This window comes from Mytilus trossulus, chromosome 10, assembly GCF_036588685.1.
Source record: "Mytilus trossulus isolate FHL-02 chromosome 10, PNRI_Mtr1.1.1.hap1, whole genome shotgun sequence".
Lineage (NCBI taxonomy): Eukaryota > Metazoa > Mollusca > Bivalvia > Mytilida > Mytilidae > Mytilus > Mytilus trossulus.
Window position 1 is genome coordinate 68,274,114 of NC_086382.1, and position 21,732 is coordinate 68,295,845.

The following is a 21,732-nucleotide window of genomic DNA, read 5'->3' on the forward strand; positions in this document are numbered from 1 at the left end:
AGTTTTTAAGTAAACAAGTTAGTCAAGTGGTTTAAACGTGTTAGTTAAGTCGTTAAAACAAGTTAGTTATGTTGTAAGTAAAGTCGTTATATCAAGTAAGCTTACTCATTATAACGACTTTAAAATAAAACTTCAATCAAATTAAAACTAAAAAATGCTTATTTACATTAAAACTAAAATATCATGGACAGCAACCCCAAAACGCGTTGTCTAATGTAACTAAAACATCTCGGATAAATTATGACTTGATGAATATTTTTATCCTAGAACTGCTTTGGTTTAAGAGATATAAGCTAACATCGATATTTTACCACAATGTTCTATTTTTAGACATGGTGGCAATCTTGTTTTTTGGGCGGGGTCATCGGATACCTTTTTGAAACTACATACCCTATAGATGATTGTGACCATATTTGCTTTAATTTTGCCATTAGTTTAAAATTTTCTGAAAGTTTACGACGACGACGGATGCCAAGTGATGAAAAAAGCTCACTTAACCCTCTGGTCCAGGTGAGCTAAAAAGGGTAAAAAAGACAAAAAGCAACGGACAAAAAGCAAAAATGTCGGACAAAAAGCAAAATTATCGGACAAAAAGCAAAACGGACAAAAAGCAACGGACAAAAAGCAAATGTGTCGGACAAAAAGCAAAATTATCGGACAAAAAGCAAAAGCGGACAAAAAGCAAATTGTGGACAAAAAGCACCGTATCACTGAGCTTACGTTTTTTTTATTTCTATATCTGTGCCTGAATTTGGTATTCACGCATTTGTCATTAAAGTTTAGAAATGTAAATATATTTACTGTTTGGCCTTTCGTTTATACGCCTTTCTATCTTTCGACAAAACAACAAGGAAAAATTAAAACACACATGATGTAGTTATTTCATAGATGTATAAACCTATGGTTATTTATAGAAATTATGTTATTAATAGTACTACGAAACAAGTAAGTGCGGTATTTTATACTATTTCTTTATAATTATTTTCGGAGAATAATTGAAGACAGGTTCATAACTAATTCTCGTGAACTTGATTTTTGTTCCTAGATAACCGACATAACATTTCCTTAACATATAAATAATACATGCAATAACTCTGATAAATAAACTTTCACTATTAAGTTGGCTAATCGCCAAACTTTATATAAATATAACATAAATGACACATGCTAATTATAATAAGGACATACCACCCCAAAAAGTCCTGTAAGTATTCATTACGAAGTTCAATAATATTCTCTCACAAAGTGTTATAATATCATAAAAGTATAACTAACGTTCATCTTATTTATTTAACATAACTGGGTATATCATGTGTTACAAAAAAAAGTTGGTGCAGTTATTTTGATGTAAGTAAAAGGCATGAAAGGACGTGGGATACGGTATGTTTATCAATAAGTAGATAGAAAATATTCAAACCATGAGAAGATTCGAAATCAGTGGTGATCGTTTTTACATTGTCGACATTATTTTGTTTTGTAGAATGGTCAGTTATGCAACTATATTTACATATATTTAATTATAATCAAGAACGATAACTAAGCACACGAATAACGTATAATATTTCTAAAAGCGAAATAAATACATTTGAAAAATATTTCTTTATCAGATTTTAGGTTTTTGATTAATTTCAATTGTTCGCGTTCTATATTTAGACCACACTTCACAATTGTTAGAAGGATACAACCAACCTTGAATGAAAATCAATAGTAAAACAAGGAAGAAGTTATATAAATACACCTATTGTTTACAACTTGTATCTTAGTACGAGCTTAGTACTGCAACCAGAGGTAATTTTTTAAAACTTTAATGGTCCGCAAGAACACACACATAAATCATATATCGATGGAAAGAGGAAAACGTGTACAATAAGAAAAGTTGGGTCGTAAAAATCAAGAGTTGTCTGTCACAATTTTGTGAAATTTTGAGGTCAAAGGTCAGACCTAAAAATATCAACATAAAAGGAGAAATATTCTGATGTTTATTCAATAAAATGCTACAAAAACAATTCAATCATAAGCATATGCTATAAATGATGTTGAAATGACAAATTTGACTACTTATATGAAGAGCTGCCATTACAAAATGGTGGTGATTTGGAACCTTCTGATTTTCTTCCATTTAAGACATAGCAAAAGAAGAAGTGGCCTTGTCCTTTACACATCCATACACTTTCATATTGTGTATAGTGTTTCACTATAATAGTATATTACAGAATTATTTTTCTAAACTATAAACACCAGTTTATCAAATTACTTTAATATTTTTTCTATCTTTGAAAAAAAACAAAATTCAAGCGCTGAAACAGTGTTTTTAATTTTGCATCTTAAAGGTTGTGTATTTTGTAAAAAAAAAAGTATCTAGTTATAGATAAAAACATATCGTGTATTTGCAAAGTCTAAACAGAGCAGTTTTAACAAAAAATATACTATAGACACCCGAGGCGAATGCGAGGTTTAAAACAAAATGAGTGTAAAACAAAGTCTGATGGTGCATGAGCATTATTTTAGTGTGATAATCCTGGTAAAAAGTTAACTCATTATTTTTTAAGGGATGAAAAATTATACAATGCAATGTCAATGTTCCAATGTTGTAATTCAAAATCAGTCATGATCCTTATATAACTTAAACTTAAAAGCGACACACAATAGCTCAAGTATTCATCAAATAGGGACATGAATCAATCTCTTAGTCATCATATGCGGATACTGTACGCGTATTAGCATTACAAGACACTTCCTTTTTTTTTTCTGCGCAGGACAGAGTCTGTTCAAAGCAAACACAGTTTTTGAGTACAAATGCTATCTGGCGTAAATACCGTCATGATTATGTCACACTCGTCAGATATAGTCTTACCTTTGTATAGGAAACACAAAAGCAATGCGAGTACAAAGTTTCGATCAATGTTCGAGACCCATATTCCCATATACATATGCATGATATATCTGCACTGCCAATCTCAAATGTAATGGGGCGAATGATGCTACAGAAACGATTGATTTTGTAATGGTCATACATTGACGAATTTTTGGTATCTTTAGGGACAATATACGGTTCAGAAGCGCCTTTGTGTTATTTTTCATCAATTAACTAACATTAACTATTAAGCATATAGGCTCCGTGTTGAAAACCGGACCTATAGGCTATAATGGTTTACTTTAAAAAATTGTGACATGGGTGGTGTGTTGTATCATTGGCACTCATACCACATCTTCCAATATCTATTAAGAAGCTATGCGGGCATCATTTCCATAGACATACCAAAAACGAGGACATAGCTCATAAGAGCACTGGTGGCAGGGTGATAGTTGTTCTTCTTTTAATGTATCCTTGATATTTTCAGACACACCTTGGTGTAATTCTGAAAGTCTTAACATAGACTTTGACTTTCCTGCAGCAGATATGGCATCCCCTATATTGAGTTCAGAGCTAAACTCTATATTTCATATCCCTTGGCCCCACTGTGTCTGAATTGTAAGGTGTCACACTATCTAGTTAGTTCTGGAGTTTGGCAGTTTGGTAAGCACCAGAGACAATCTTGGGTAAAAGTGATCGGTATATGTATTGGGTCGTGCTACATGAGAAAGGATTTTCTTTATGGAAGAACAAATCACATCACTTACAATCGTTATTAATGAACTGACAGCAAGTTCAAATTCACATTTTTCAGTGACTATTTTACTTAATTGCACAGGGGTCAACACGTTTAGAGGACTCGGTTTTGTGTAGTTTTTATGTTGTTTTTTTAAAGGTTTTTCTTTTACACAAAAACCCTGTTTTCATATCCAAACTACAAGGAAGAAACTGAGCGTGAGATCGTATAAAAGTGTCAGGTTGTGAGGATGCATGTCGATCAGTTTGATCACATATATGGATTTCTGTTGTTTCTAATTTAAAGTTCCCCAAGGGTGACTGGGGAAACGAAATATGGTCACTTTGTCTTCTACCGACCGACAGTTAAACGAAGTGGGACGTCCGTTTGGCTGTGCGGGATGTATCAAGTTAGCAGTCACGTCCAGTCAGATTGAGGGTGTTAAATCCGATGCCTCGTGAAAAGGGAGTGCCACGTTCTTTGCACGTTAGAAATCCTTGCAACAACACTTTGAGGGGTCCCAATTCAATATACCATCATTTTCCAATGGCAGTCTAAATTTCCTGACCATCATCCTGAATGACCTCTATTATGACAAACCCTACCTATTGTTTTTATTGTAAACTTGTTCTCGTCCTGAACATGCATGAAATATTTACCACTGGATGTTAAGCAACCAACAATCAATCAATCAATCTAATTTAAAGACGCACCAATTTTGCCTTCTGGTGCAAGTCTCATAACATCACTGATGATTCGCCCAAGGAAAGCAGAATATCAAGAGAAGTTGGTTTTAGCATCACCTTGTCACACACCAAATCTCTGCAAAACGTCAATATTACTTTCCCTCCGACCACTTGCATGCATATTAATTGCTCTGAGATTAAACATTGACATACAATGTATTTTCACACAATATCAATTAAATTCTCTTACATCAAATCTACATAATCACCTCGAAACTATCAAATTCATTGTGAAGGAAAAAATAAATGGTGGAGCTGATTGACGGATAGGATATTTCCGTAATTAAAAAAGGTACAAATGATATTTATATTTTTTGAGTTTTTGACAAAATTGTTTGGAATTTGCCCAACAAAATTTGCATGCGGTATCGTAATAATATGTTTTGTTCTCTCAAATGTCATCATATGAATCATATGTTTTCTTGTTTTCAAAGAAATACGCGTTAAACTTCTATATAAAAAAACAGCCAACTTTAAGTTTGAAAGTTTTACTTGGAGATGGTATTATATTTATGTCTTCATCATTTCGATGATCCTTGATGATATGTGCATAGAAAATATTTACGAAAATAGCGTGAAATTTTACCAAAAAATATATATTTGGATTTCAAGGTAATTACACAAAACCGGAAATTAAAAGGTATCCCATTAAAGGGATAAAATACATAAATGTGACCATAGAAACATTTTTCGACCCGACGGAAATTAAAATATAGATATTATTCTATCATTTAAAACAATTTGCAGCCGCGTGTTATTCCGGACCATTAAACTCGTTAACTAAGCGTCTTTTTCAATGTCAGTTGCAGTACTATCTGTGTTATCTTTTCATATAACTAGTATATTATGATAAGAAAAATGACACTACACTCTACCCGAATCCAACTCAACTCTTCCTTATACTATTAGATACAGTCGGAAGTCAAAATGCTTTTATTTCTACATGTTCTAATTCCGATTATATTGGAGAAGCGTGTCCATCGGAAATGACAATCACGTTGTTCCAACAAAGACCAGAAGCACACAACTTGAGACAAAGACACCAGTCGAAAGTATTGAAGACCATTACTGTGTTAACTACCTTCTTTCTTTTATTGACCATATTTAACATTCAAACTTGCGATTTCCAGAAAACTGAAGATAAGTTTTCTGGCAATTACCTCGTACCAGCTCAGCTCTCGAATTATTATATCGTTATCTCGATTTATTAAATCATTATCTCGATTTATTATATCGAGATCTCGGATTATTACAGCGTTATTTCGATTTATCAAAATGGGATCTCGGATTATCAAATCTTTATCTCTGTTAAATATATCGAGATCTCGACAAAAATATATATTTATATCGATAAAAGCAAATCTCTATTTCTAAACTCGTCATTTTGATGTAACTTACAATTATTCAAATTAATACCAGAAAAAAATTTAAAAGCACTCTTTAAAATGTTTAACTTAGTTCATTCATTTATTTAGTTTCGGAGAATAAACTAGTAGATTTCTATCAGAAATTCCATGGTTCAATGTATGGACGACCTGAATACCACAACATATATTAATATTAAAATACTCAACGTTATCTTTTTTCATTTTCATTTTCACGTTACGTTTTCTGTTCTTCGTCCCATATTCAAAATATATCGTGATTTTACCACGGGTTGGCCCTTTATGACCAATATTTTACCCTGAGCGAGAGCGAGGGGTAAAATATCGGCATAAAGGGACAACCCGTGGTAAAATCTAGATATATTCAAGCCCCCATGAATTATTTATATTCTAATAGGACAAATACGGTAGTTGTTTTAGATCGAAGCGCTCTAGGTGATGGAATTTGTTGCCGTTCCCGTAAATAAACGCACTATTAAATTTACGTTAGATAACAGAACAAGCTAAAATGTGTTATGAATGATGATAGCCATTTTTGTATACATATGAGACATATAAGCACATTAATCATTTAGATTAATCCAAATTTATCTAAATATGTTATTGTAAATAGTTTAAGCATCATTTATTTAGTTTGCTCCGTTATTTAATTGTTTAGAATTATAGATATAACATGCCCATTGGGCCGCAACGACCATTAGAGGGGCAACGTCGGACCTAAATGCCAAAATACGCGTGAAAATTAAGAAATAGACCATTTTTTAGAGATATCGATAGAATAAATTGAGATATCGATATAAATATCCGAGATCTCGATATAACAATTTCGTTTTATCGATTAAGATAACGATGTTTTCTGTATAGACATATCGGTAAAAAGGTATAAATCTTATTTAATTTTATTTCCGTTCTTTTACTAAAAAAAATGGTATGAAATTTGTAATGTGTATTACTGCAAACGCAGGTCAAATTGGTGGCCTCACTTTTCCAGTTTTGCCCCTTTATAAATAGGGAAAATGCTAGCTTTATCGATTTTGTTTTCTAACTTAAGCAAATGTTATGAAACTTATACACAATGCTTATCATAACAGAATTTCGATCAAGTACAAATTAAGGTAGTGTCACTTTTGCCGTTCTTAAGTTATATCCCTTTCTAAAGGTAAATGCAAGCGGAGTCATTATCTGTGTCCAAAGGACTAATTTTCCATTTATTATAAGATTTATTGCTTTAAATGTTTTTTCACCATTTATTTTCGTTTATGCCTACTATTTTGAAAATTATAATAGAGACCATGGAGACAGAAGAACTTGATGATGATCAGTAAGATCAGTTCTATACAAGTGAAACAACATGGTCGAAATCATAAATAGACTCCTGATTACAGTAAATGTACTTTGATGATGATTTTGACCATTTCTTTGTTTGCGTTTTTTGCCATATATCTTAAATCTACAATAAAGACAATATGATGGCGACTTCTTATTGTAGTAATGGCCTTTTAATGAAGTGTCTTTCCGCATTTTTGGATTGTAAATAACAGAGAACCCAAGGACAAATTTATAATTAAAGTAGCAAAATTTGGTTTTGTTTGTTTGATTAGTAATGGTTTTAAATTGGTGTTTTTAGGGGTGATAACTATAAAATACCGCATTTTCTGAAAGAGTCTACATGAACATTTGCTATTTTACATTTGAGCACGGTGACCCTTTCTTATCTATTAATATTTTCAAAGCATTTTCTTTTCTAAAAGCTATCTCCTATCATTTGTTTACACTTCTATCATTTAGTTTAGCTTCTGATCCACATAATGCTGTTTTTTTCCTGAATAATCCATACAAAATGTGTCATTTTGTCACAACCTGTATCTTGAGAAAATGTTCGTTTACCTATCATGCTTATTATATTTTTGAACATTTCACAATACATGTATTACTAAGTTTTGGCAAAATCATTTTTAATCAATACTCCCCATACCGCCTTAAAGACGATTTTCACCACCTATTTTGCGTTTTGTCCACCCAATCCTATACCTTTTAGCTTATAATATAAGAAATTTATTAGGTTTTTTAGCCTTCTTATATAACTAACAAATTAAGACCGTGGGACCATACGGTCTAACAAATGTCTTATAGAAGCAATAATAAGTGTCATAATCCGTACTTCCCCAGCATAACTGCAAGACGTTACCGCATCCGTTTTAACTTTTATATGGTTTTATAAGGGAAGCTGAGCAAGCCTGTCGCCATTATCACGAAGACCAGTAATGACAGTATATTGACAGGAAAAAAACAGATAAATAGTGAATACAGTTATAAATTATATAAATTATACTATACATTAGAATTGAGTCGACAATAACACCTTGATGATCGAGATTGCTTAGTCTGCATAGTGGGGATATAGTTTCGTGAAATCGGTAAAAAGCTCGAGCAACGTGCAAGGATTTGTATAGTTACTAACTATACAAATTCTTGCGTTCTGTGTATTTTTTTTTGTGGACCAATAGGCTAATAGTCCCTTATATGTGAGAGCTCGCTGCCCTTCGAAAATTGGTACTGATTCTCGTTACTGATACCCTTTACAAATGGTGTACTCTTAAACTTCCGATTGTAGAGAGATATGATATTGTTTTATTGTACATGACTTATGGCATTGGATCTGTCAGCTGTCATGCGTGTTGTTTAAGGAAGTTTGGGGTTATCAATTAACCAATTTTAAGCATTGTACAAATATACGTCCCCCATTCAAATGCATTGATCATCAAAAAGGGGGGGGGGAGATTCCAACCTCTGGATCCACCACTGGTACATATGTATATTCATGATATCTTTTAAGATTGTATTATTAATAAGGGTAATTTAGGCTACACACCTGAGTATATGATACCAGAAGTCCATTACTAGAGGAAGTCTGCAAGCTGTGTTATATATATAGTCCGTGGGTAGTGAAGTAAGGCGTCAAAGAAAAAATTATAATAGCCTTTCAAGACGTTATAATTATTTGGACTAGTCCGCAGGCAATCAGGTCACATTGTCTCCGCCTATTCTCAGTGGAAATCACTGTACAACAATATAATAAGAAGATGTGGTATGATTGCCAATGAGACAACTATCCACGAAAGACCAAAAATGACACAGAAATTAACAACTATAGGTCACCGAATGGCCTTCAACAATGAACAAAGCCCATACCGCATAGTCAGCTATAAAAGGCCCTGATAAGACAATGTAAAATAATTCAAAAGAGAAAACAAAAGGCCTTATTTATGTTAAAAAATGAAAGAAAAAAAAAATATGTAAAACATAAACAAACGACAACCACTGAATTACAGGCTCCTGACTTGGAACAGACAAATACATTAATAATGTGGCGGGGTTAAACATGTGTAGATTTGGGATTATATCTGAAAACTAAGGCATTAAGAGCAAATCTGTCATGGCCTAAAATTTTTGATTAGCTTTACATCTATGTATCTGAAATTTTCAGACAAACCTGTCAACTGATTGTTGGGTTGCTGCCAATATATTAGTACAATGTATTAGATTTTAGGGAACATTTGCAATTGTTGGTTATTTTCTTGACTATTATTATAGATAACGATTGTGCACAGCAAAAATGTTCAGCAAAGTAAGATCTACAAATAAGTCAATTATGTATAAATGACCAAATTTATCCCTTAACCCTTTCCTCCATGGATTTTTTTTTCTTACATACTTGATTCGCATAGGATTTTTTCAATAAAAAAAAATCATCAGGTTTAAAGTATTAATGCTCTGTGAAAATGAACATTTCATCAATGAAATTCAAATCAGATATTCTCATGAATATCCTTTTCATATTGGATACATTTTTTTTCAAGTCTGATGCAGACATTTTGTAGTCAAAGTGTTTCATCTGAGGTCCTACACAGGCGTCACAAGGCGTCATTATGGAGTAAAGGGGGTGGCGTCAAAAAGCGTCATTATGGAGGAAAGGGTTAAGGAGTTATTGGCCTTTAAAGGCAATTTTAAACAATTTGTTTATTATGTTTTTGAGCTTTGAAAAATGTTCTTCCCTGAAACTACTGAACAAGTTGCAGGCAAACTTATTCAAAATGATCCTTATTGTTTTATTTTGTGTTTCGTAAAAAAAACTATGGCCACCATGGCTAAAAATTAAATAGAACATAGGTAAAAATGCAGTTTTTGTCTTATACTTATAAAAACTGAAGCATTAAGAGCAAATAAGATTTATCAACCCTGAAATTTTCAGATGAATGGAACAACCCATTTTTGTGTTGCTGCCACTACATTTATAAAGTAAATTTTGGAAAAATTGCTGTTTTTGGTTATTTTCTAGATTATTATTTATATAGATAAAGACTGTAAACAGCAAATATGTTCAGCAAAGTTAAAAGACCAAAACTTTCAATTGACCACTTTAAGGAGTTATTTCCCTTTAAAGACAATTTTGCACAATTTGTTCATCATAATATAAAATAGAAGATGTGGTATAATTTCCAATGTGACAGCTCTTCTCAAAAGATCAAATGACACAGAAATAAACAACTATAGGTCACTGTACAGCCTACAACATTGAGCAAACCCAATACTACATAAAATTGAGAATGGAAATGGGGAATGTGTCAAAGAGACAACAACCCGACCATAAAAAAAAAAAAACAGCAGAAAATAACCAACAGGTCTTCAATGTAGCGAGAAATCCCCACACCCGGATTCGTCCTTCAGCTGGCCCCTAAACAAATATATACTAGTTCAGTGATAATAAACGCTAGTATATAGTCAGCTATAAAAGGCCCAGAAATGTCAAATGTAAAACAATTCACACGAGAAAACTAACGGCCTAATTAATTTACAAGTAAATGAACATATAACAAATATGTAACACAGCAACAAACAACAGCTACTGAATTGCAGGCTCCTGACTTGGGAAAGGCACATACATACATAATGTGACAGTGTTAAACATGTTAGCTGGATCCCAACCCTCTCTAACATGGAACAGTGGTGCAATAGTACAACATTGAAACGAATTATAAAAATCAGTTGAAAAAGGCTTTAAAAACTCATCAGATGGATACAAATAGAAGTATATCTAACAAAAACAGAGTGAAAGTGGCTGGGCACTTATACATCCAAACAACAAAAAGACCATTAGTACAGATCTGTGAGTACTCTCAGTTACTGACAGCTAGTTCAAAGCCAATAACACTTATTGCGAAGCCTATCATAGTTTTCCACAGATTCACCTGCAAGTTACCTGTCGATTTAAACTTTTGTAAGTTCTATTGTCCCATTAAACAAATACAACAGGTATTGTTCTCTGTTTAGTTTATTCAATGGGACCTTTAAATTTCTTGCAAGAGAAATCTATCACTCACTGATTAATTTACCTGAACAAAAAATTGAACTGTCAATGATGGAAATACATGTACAAATAAGTAATTATTAAACTGCATGTGATGTTGTATTTATTCAATCAATAAGACATTTTCAATTTGTCTGATATAAACACTGATTTAAAAATTAAAAGTTGATTTCTGATGATCAATTTTCAACATTTTACCTATTAAAATTTGCTATTTTTTATAGTCTGTTCACAAATAAAAACTTAAAATGATAATGTTTAAATAAAGGTCTTCATAAATGTATTCTTTATAACTGAAGAACCATGAAAAACATGCAGATTCTTTGAAACATAATAGCATGCAGTACTTAAAAAAAATCAGAAATAAACTTTTTATAATTAAATCAGTGCTTAATTTATATTATATTATAAAGTTATATTGAACAGATGGAAAATATATTATTGATACTGAATAAATATTGTATCACATGCAGTTTAGGTGAGTTTATACATGTATTTCAATCAACAAAGAAGATATTTTTTTGGTCAGGCAAATTAATCAATGAGTGATAGATTTCTCCTAGAAGAAATTTAAATGTCCAAGTGAATAAACTACACAGAGAACAATTTTAAAACCTATTGTATTGATTCAATGGGACAGGTAAACTTGCAAAAGTTTAAATACCTTGGTAAAGAGCAGACGACTCTGGAAAACTTTCATTTGGTTCGCTATAATAAAAAAAATCATGCATCTAAAACATCAACATTAAATGGATTTAGTGTAAAGACGTCATAAACAGTCAGAGAAAAACATGACCTTGTGCAATGCCAAGATACGGGTATCAATTAACAGATTGTAAAATCCATGAATGTGTGTATGTATATAACAAAAATGTTAGTTTGCTTTTAGTTTACTGATAACAAAATCAATATTAATACCAAATTTCAACCAAACTTGAGGTGAATTATAATTAGGGTATCTCCAATAAAGTTTATGTTTTATTTTCTGTTTTCCCGAAAAACATGACCACCTTGGCTAAAAATAGAATATAGGGTAGAATGCAGTTTTTGGCTAAATAATTAGTTATTTCAAAAACTAAAGCATTTAGAGCAAATCAGAATAATTATTTATTTCAAAAACTAAAGCATTTAGAGCAAATGAGAGAAGGAGTTAGGTCAAGGTCTACCTGCCCTGAAATTATCATCAGGGTAACAGAAATTTAGGCTATTGCCCCTTATATATTCATTAGAATCTGTCATTTAAGAGTGTTTTATAAGCATCAGCTTTTAATTTGCACTTTTCCAATTCAATGGACCATGTTTTATCTTTATAAATGTTCGATGTGACTGTGACATTGTGGGCTTATTAATTCAAGATGCGCTAAACTTAAATTATCTAGACCCAGAACTGCAAAAAAAAATATTGCAACATGTCATTTTCAATAGCTTTTTTCCCTACTGAGGAAGTCCTGTCTGTAAAGTATGATGAATTCATGTCTGTTTTTTTTATTTTTAGATAAAATGCCTTTGGTTAGGAAAAGAGGCAGACATTATGCCCATGTTACATATGAAAGAGGTAAAAGGAAATTAAAGAAATGTGTTCAGGTCATCATAAATATTTAAACAGGATACAAAACCTACATCTGGACTCCAGCTTGCTTCCAAATTTTCAGGAAATGACCTTAATTCAGATCCTCCTTGTTCAAGTTCATTGCTTGGTACAGAATATTGCCATAAAATATTGGATGTGAAATACCTGAAAGTATAAGATGTCTACATGTTGATCTTTAATTACGAATGATGTCCTTGTTCAATGATAACATTTTGTAAATGTTTTGACTTGTTTGTGATATCAAGAACTTTGGTGTAACAATTTTCAGTAATTCAGAGATTAAAATTTCTTTCATTAAAATCAAATGTATTGTTACAATACATGTACATGTACTAGTATACAGGAGCACATCGAACAAGTTGAGATATATGTATAAACACCATAAGGTGTTGACAGATTGTTTCTGACTGTTTCTTATTTATTTCTTGAATAAATTCCAGTAGTACATTGTGTACTAATATTGCTTTTTTCAAAGATAATATTGTAATGATTTGGGTAAAAAATCCCTCTAAACTATTGAAAGTTAGATAACTATTCACATACATGAAAATGTTTATTTTTTAGGTACAGATGCCCTTAAAGTTTTTGATGAAGTAAAGAGCAAGATACTGTCCCATCTGGCAGCAATACTGTATGACACTGTATGACCAATTCACAGACAATTTGACAAAGAATAACAATAGAACACCAACAATTCACATATGAGACGATGTTTTATGGTAAACCACATACTGTGTAGGATTTAATATTGTCTCCCATGAAATGATGTCCACAGGACTTTATTTCATAGTAAATACATGGACAAAATTTACTTATTTAAATGTGTCCTGGACACAATTTCCTATGAAAATATGTCCTCATGAATGAAAAATGCTATGAACATGGACATTATTTAATACTATAATTTTATACAGGTGGACACTATTTTCAGGACATTATGTCCATCAGGACATTTTTTTGGTATGATCAAAATATTAAATGATGTCTATTGCCTTGTTATTACTAGACATTTTTTAACCAATAATTGCGAACTTTAATACATTGTAACCTTGACAGAGAGTTGTCTCATTGGCACTCATAATTATCTTTGTTGCTGAAAAATGCTGTATACTTAGGGGACAGCATTCCATGGCAATGGACAGTGTTTAATACCAAAATTCTATAATTTCTATTGCCTTCTTCTCATAATAAATATAGTAAAGTTCTTCACATTTGATGTTATACTTTACACTCTTCTTCCTTTTTGTTCTTCTTTCATTGTCATTATCGTTAGCTTGGTATTTCTTAAAACTTTAAGTTCTCTCTATTCACTTCCATCCTTATTTTTTTGTTAACATTTGTATATTAATCAATGTCAATCAATCCTTTGGATTTTTATTAATATTCAAGTGTAATAAAACTTGTTAATGACCTTTATATTACTTCCCTTGGAGGTCACAATTTAATAGCCACTTCTATGACAACTTGTCCTGTAGGTGGACACTATTTCATAACTTTTGCAGTAAAAATCTGTCCACTTGAGGGACAATATTTCATGGCAATGGACATTATTAAATACCAAAAATCTATGAAAAATTGTCCACATGGACACTTTTTCACAGGACACTTTTATGTCTTACAACTGTACAGAAATTATTTAAATAATTTGAAATAAAGATATTAAGCAAAACGTTTAAAACTTTGTCGGGCTTATAATGACACAGAATTAACAACTATATGTCACCGTAAGCCTTCAACAAAGAACAAAACCAACACCACATAGGCAGCTATAAAAATCCTCAAAACAAAAAATGTAAAACAATTCAAACGAGAAAAATAATGGCTTAATTTATGTAAAAAAATATATGTAACACAGTCACAGCAGCAAAAATCCACTACAGGTTCCTGACCTGCGACAGGCACATTTGATTGTGAAGGGTTAAACTAGTTTGAAGGCACTAACCCTTCCCCTAACCTGGAAAAGTGGTTAAACAATACAACATAATAACACAGTTGAAAAAAAATTAACTCAGCTCATGGATACAAATAGAAATACATCTATCAAAAAACAGAAAGTTGACATGGATGGGTACTTGTACATCCCAACAAAAAAATAGAAAAAAACCTGCCTAATTAATGTACAAAAAAATGAGTGAAAAACAAATGTTTACAGTTACTGACAGCTAGTTAGTTCAAAGCCAATAACAACTTATAAAAAGAATCATGCATCTTAGACTGATTTGTCAATCAATACACATGCACCATCTAATGGATTTAGTGAACAGGTGTCATAAACAGAGAAAAACAAAAACTTGTGCAATGCCAAGATACAGGTATTGACAGATTGTAAGATCCATAAATCTGTATTTATTATTAGGTATATAACTATAGTATTATTTCCAATAAAAACAAAATTCAAAGAACTTATTACAGTTTTGATTTGGTAATTGTTTAAATGAGTTTATTTAAAGGATCAATAAGTTTACCTGCCGGATCATTTCTAAATTTCTGGGCTCTGAAAACAACATATGATCAACATATACATTTGTACTCATATTTGGTTTTTTTTCATATGATACAGACTTTATACATGTACAGGAACTTCTAAAGAGGTTTGAAAAGATAGAGATGTGGCATGATTACCAATGTGACAACTAGTCACAATTGATTTGGGTAGAAGGGACAATAAGTAATGCCTTCAACCATGAGTAGTAAAAGACTAAATTAGAAAAAGTAATGGCTAAATTAATGATAGAATAAATAGAAAAACAATTTTAATGGAAACAAACCACTGAATATTAGTCTCCTGGTTCCAGATTTGAGACAGAAACATACACATTTTAATTGATTTAACTTGTGAGCACTTAACCAAGAAATATTAACAATGTAACAAGAAATCTCCCCTTTGGCTTACATTCTTGCATAGAGTTTCCCAATGGAAACTGACTTATTTAATTCAAGAAATCCACATTTATTACTTTTTATTTTTCTCTTTATTTATCAACTTTAATTAATTTGCTATCATGTTATTGTTTCTTTGTTATTTTTAGGTGAATGGTTATAGTAATTTAGACAAGCAAAACATGCATTAAAGACTGTCAGTGTTGCTTGGATTTTCTCCATATGGTAATATCTATAATAAGTGTTAAATTCATACAAATGTTTTCATTGTCTATATGTGTTGGCTGATAGATGAATCATTTCAGTTAAGCTCATCTGACCCAAAGGGTCAAGTGAGCTTTTCTCATCACTTGAAGTCTGTCGTAATTGTCTGGTTACTTTTACAAAAATCTAATCTGAAACTACTGAGCCAAATATAACCAAACTGGTATACAATCATCATTCGGATATCTTGTCCAAGGACCTGGCATGTCAACCATCATAGTTGCCATGCATGGTTAAAAATAGAACAGAAGGGCAAATTCAGGTTATGTTTATTGTCTTAAAAATGGTAGAGAAATTTTGAAAATTGCAGTAATATTTAGGAGACATTTCACTTCAAGATTGATTTTAACCATTTGTTTTGGTTTTTTTATTGCATTTTCCTTTTAAAGAGGCTCGCGGGTACAAATACATCAGTAACCATTGAAACATTTTTTTTTCATTTCAAATTTTATTTATTACACTTTTAGTGTTACTTTATGATATTGTACAAAAATCAACCAAAAAAAACCAATTTGTTTTGGCCCCAGATGACTTTTAAAATGTTTATATCATTGAAAATGCTCCAAATTATCTCCCCTTGGTGAAAAAATGTCATTTAAAAAAAAAAAACTGAAATAACTTTTAACTCATCGGTGACCTTTATTTTTTATTATTGTTTTCAAATGAACTGTACTTATACTAAACTATTGAAAAATTTAAGCGATTTCTGTTATTTCTTTCTTTTTTTCTTTTGATTTTACCTTTTTTTCTCCTATTAGTTCAACAGAAAAAAAGTACCTTAACAGAAATACATGCTTCTTTCAAATGCAGATTATGAGCTTAAATAAACGGGAACCCCATATTTTTATTTAAATTTTCTTTTAAGATTAGGATAAAGTTTATTTATAGAAAAGAATAGCGAAATCCTATATTTAAAAAAAAAATTGATTCAGACCTGCGAGCCCCCTTTATATTATAATAAAAGCTATAATAGAAGAGAAGCGAAAGGTACCAAAGAAAAATTTAAAAGACCAACAGACAACCAATATTGCATAAAACATGTAACACTAAAGCTGACCCTATTAAAAAAAGGAGGTGATCTAGAAGGGTAGGCAGATCCTGCTCCACATATGACACCTGTATAGATGTAATGAAAATTTAAATATGAAAAATGGTCTAGTTTCTGGTGTCAAAATTTATGAAACTTGAAACTGTATTAAATGTTTCTCTTTGTTTGGGACAGAATTAGGTATGTGTTTATGTGAATCACTAACTTATGCAAGACAGGTCCTACACCTGACAACCTCACATTTTTGTCGAGCCTTCGACTTTAGTCCAAAATGCAAGACTAAGCGATCCTACTTTCAAGCGTCGGCGGCGGCGTCCACAAAAATTCACTCTGTGGTTTAAGAAAGTTATTAAATTTTCATTCTTAAACTATACTGGATTTCTACCAAACTTGGACAGAAGCTTGTTTATGATCATAAGATAGTATCCATAAAGAAATTTAGTAAAATTAAAATTCTATTTTTTCTGTATTTTATTTATAAATGGTTTGCAAAAATAAAATTCCATTTATTCTGTTTTTTACCTATAAATGGACTTAGTTTTTCTGCGGGGAAACATTACATTCACTCTGTGGTTAAAGTTTTTGAAATTTTAATAACTTTCTTTAACTATCCTGGGTTTGTACCAGTGTATCTGTATTTTACTTATAAATGGACTTAGTTTTTCTTCCAGTTAACATTACATACAGTCTGCAGTTACAGTTTTTAAAACATTTATTCGATTCATAAACTATCCTGAAATTTTTACCAAACTTGGACAATAGCTTCTTACAATCAAAAGATAGTATCAAGAGGAATATTTTTTTTCCTCATTTTTGTTGAGCCTGGGAGTTACAGCAAAAGTAGGCGAGACACTGGGTTCCGCGGAACCCTTACACATTTTTTTAGTTTCTTTGTTCATTTCATAAGTATAAGGACACCATGAAACTAAATATCAAACAAAGTAAAAAATATCTTGTCATCTGGTCACCGCGATATAGCCTTTCTGTGCTAATATGGCGTAAAGCAACAAACAATCAAGCTTGTCATCTGGTGGGTTTTTGGTGCATCACATATAATATCTGTTATCCCTTTTAAAAGCAAGTTTCTAACCTTGACAATATTTTTCTTCACAAAATAAATTAAAAACTACAGCAATCAAAAAATATTTTTGAAATTTTACAGATTTTTAAATTCCTACTTTGACAAATATATTCTAAGTCTTGTACGAGACAACACTATTTTTAACATTTGACCTTTGTTTTGTTGAAGCATAACATTTTAATTATCACATATATCCTGAAATTGTAATACAATGATATCTTACATACTAAAGTTTTATTTTGATATGAAAGTATAATGCATAATACAACCACCCACATATTTTTTTTCTTAACCTTCCCTGGAGGGGGCATAATATTTTCTGGAACAGCCTTTATATGTTTTCTTGGGGGACGGGACATAGTATTTTCTAGAGCAGCCCTTTATGTTTTTATATAAAAAAAAATCTATTTCAAGTTGATATTAAAACACAAAAAACCCTGTGATAGAATCTATATTACTCCAATCCAGGTTTTACCCTTGTTCTATGTGTATGGTACAGACAAACGTATCAAAAAGAAAAGATGTGGTGTTAAGTTTGCCAATGAGACAATTCTCCACCAGAGACCTAATGATGTAGATGTTAATGATAAACCACACATTGAAATGTCTACCTGTTTATTCTGGATAGACATGAAATTTCATTATTGGAACGAAAACAAATGTTAAGTTAAGTATGACGTCCATTATCACTGAACTAGTAAATATTTTTGTTTAAGAAACAGCTATTAAGAGCACGCTTCAGGTTGTGGGATTTTCTTGTTGTATTGAAGATCCATTGGTGGCCTTTGGCTGCTTTCTGCTCTTTGGTCAGGTTGTTGTTTCTTTAAAAAAATCCCCATTTTCAATTTTACATTTTACTATCTGTAGGTAACATTATTTTTGTATACTCTTCATAGATAAGTTTTTGCAAATTTAACTTTCTATTGCAGATGGATTCTATAGTCAGAGGGGAGATGTGAAAAAATCTTTATTAAAGTCAAGTTACATTAAATGGGCTATGTCACAGATTTCAGTCAAATTTTGCATGTATAGAACTCTGGCTCTAGTGGAAACCGAAAAAGTTATGCATTTATCTCATTTATCATTTGAAATATTTACTGATTGAAATCTTTCAATATGAGTGAACATTTGTATAGAAAGCCCTTAAAATCGGCAAAAATCATCCAAAATCTGTCTTAAAATTCATCAAATCTCTAATTCTTCTCCATAGATTTTTTTTTTAAAACTATATGACGTTGATACATAAATTTCAGTTTTGATGTTGCAAAACAAATATAAATAAGGTCACGGAACAAAAAACAAATATCGGTATGTAACACATAAACAAATGACAGCCACTGAATTACAGGCACCTGACTTGGGACAGGCAACTACAAAGAGAATGTGAAGGGGTTAAACATGTTAGCAGAATTCAAACCCTCCCCTAATCTGGGACAGTGGTATAATAGTCCATTTACTGTTCCTTGACCTTAAATTAGATTGATAATTCAAATTGAAAACTCAATTTTAGCACTGACCTTAAAATAGATTGATAATTCAAATTGAAAAACTCAATTTTAGCACTTAACAGGTTGTTTTGCATTTTATTTATTAAAAATGTTATAATAGCCATGAAACAATGATTTTATTTTCAGGTCATTTAAGAAGAAAATTGATAGAGGAAAGATACATTTATGCAAGAATTTAATATTTGAAATGCACTTAATATTTCTTTTGTATATGACCATTAAATTTTGGCAGTCATTGTTATCTCTGCTATACAAACAAATATATCTTGTAAAATTTATTCATAAGAGGAAGCTTTAATAACAAATATCTAACCACATTAGATATTGTTTATGCCCCAACTACAATAGTAGAGGGGCATTATGTTTTCTGGTCTATGTGTCCATTCGTCCGCCCCTTTGTCCGTCTGTCCCTCTCCAGGTTAAAGTTTTTGCTCAAGTTATTTTTTGATAAAGTTGAGGTGAAATCAACTTAGAACACATATTCCCTATGATATTATCTTTCTAACTTTAATGCCAAATTAGATTTTTGATCCCATTTCACTGTCCACTGAACATAAAATAATAGTGTGAGTGGGGCATCCTTGTACTTAATGGACACATTCATGTTTGCCAATTTTTTAATTAGTCTAAAACAAATCTAATTTTTTTTATTCTGTGGGATTCAAAAGATTTTGTCATTTGTGATAATTATTTATTTTGAAGTCTGAGAACATTTCATACAAATTTCAAATTCTAAATAAGACATCTATACAGCACATACTCCATCATAAATTGTGTTAATGATAATGTTGACTATATATCATTTTTATTAAAGAAAAAAAATAATGTATCGCTTATTATGTGCATTCCTATGACTATCCATACTCTTGACTTACTTAATATTCATGTGTTTACATTAATTACATATATTTCAGTAAAACATTTCAATGTATGTCTTCGTAACAATATCACACGTATGAAATGTTTTTTTGGTTTTTTTTTAGCTGTATATTCTCTGTGAGGGTTATTCCATTAAAATGTATCAGGGAGGGAAGTTAAATTATTGAACTTGGGTCATGGGTCTTAATTATACTCCTGCTTTCCGTTTAAAAAAAAGGGGGGTATACTGTTTTACCTCTGTCTGTCAGTCCGTCAGTCCGTCCGTCCTTCTGTCCCATGAATATTTTTCGTCGCATTTTTCTCAGGAACTACAATACAAGGATTTCTGAAATTTAATTTCAGGGTTTATATAAGTCAGCTATACCGTGTGATGCGTTTTCAGATTGATCACTTGACAATTTCCTGTTTAGCGAACACTTGTATGATTTGACACATGATAGCCAAGTTGAAAATTTTCGTCACATTTTTCTCAGGAACTACAATACAAGGATTTCTGAAATTTGGTTTCAGTGTTTATCTAAGTCAGCTATACCGTGTGATGCGTTTTCAGATTGATCACTTGACAATTTCCTGTTTAGCGAACACTTGTATGATTTGACACATGATAGCCAAGTTGAAAATTTTCGTCACATTTTTCTCAGGAACTACAATACAAGGATTTCTGAAATTTAATTTCAGGGTTTATATAAGTCAGCTATACCGTGTGATGCGTTTTCAGATTGATCACTTGACAATTTCCTGTTTAGCGAACACTTGTATGATTTGACACATGATAGCCAAGTTGAAAATTTTCGTCACATTTTTCTCAGGAACTACAATACAAGGATTTCTGAAATTTAATTTCAGGGTTTATATAAGTCAGCTATACCGTGTGATGCGTTTTCATATTGATCACTTGACAACTTCCTGTTTAACAAACACTTGTATGATTTTACACATGATAGCCAAGTTGAAAATTTTTCTCAAGAATTACAATACAAGGATTTCTGAAATTTGGTTTCAGGATTTATATAAGTCAGCTATACCGTGTGATGCGTTTTCAGATTCATCACTCAACAACTTCCTGTTTACCAAACACTTGCATATTTTAACACTATTAATATTATCCACTTGTGACGGGGATATCATCAGTGAGCAGTAGCTCGCATTTTCACTAGTTCAGTTTGCATCTTTTATCATAATGTAGAATTATCTAAAATATTGTTTTTAATTGTAGGGATATTTTGATAGTCCCTACCTACTCTCAGTTCAATGGAAAAGCCCTCACAAACTTTCTTTGCTTTTTATCATAGATGCAATAAGAACATTAACTGAATGATTTATTATTTGTAATGTTTGTGACTCATGTTGTTTGAAATGACATTGAATGAAATAAAGTTTGTACCAAAAAAT

General features: G+C 31.5%; 1 long non-coding RNA gene across 3 annotated transcripts; it reads left to right on the forward strand.

The window, feature by feature from the left end:
* The first annotated feature begins 7,923 nt into the window (after nt 1-7,923).
* LOC134688413 (uncharacterized) lies at nt 7,924-19,623 on the forward strand. 3 transcript variants are annotated; one of them, XR_010101807.1, is made up of 5 exons: nt 7,924-8,021; nt 12,585-12,644; nt 13,245-13,399; nt 15,710-15,785; nt 19,588-19,623. It is a non-coding gene; the product is annotated as an uncharacterized LOC134688413 (long non-coding RNA). The 3 variants fall into 3 exon arrangements; XR_010101806.1 differs by lacking the exon at nt 19,588-19,623 and adding an exon at nt 18,422-19,566; XR_010101808.1 differs by lacking the exon at nt 19,588-19,623 and adding an exon at nt 18,883-19,561.
* Nucleotides 19,624-21,732: the final 2,109 nt, after the last annotated feature.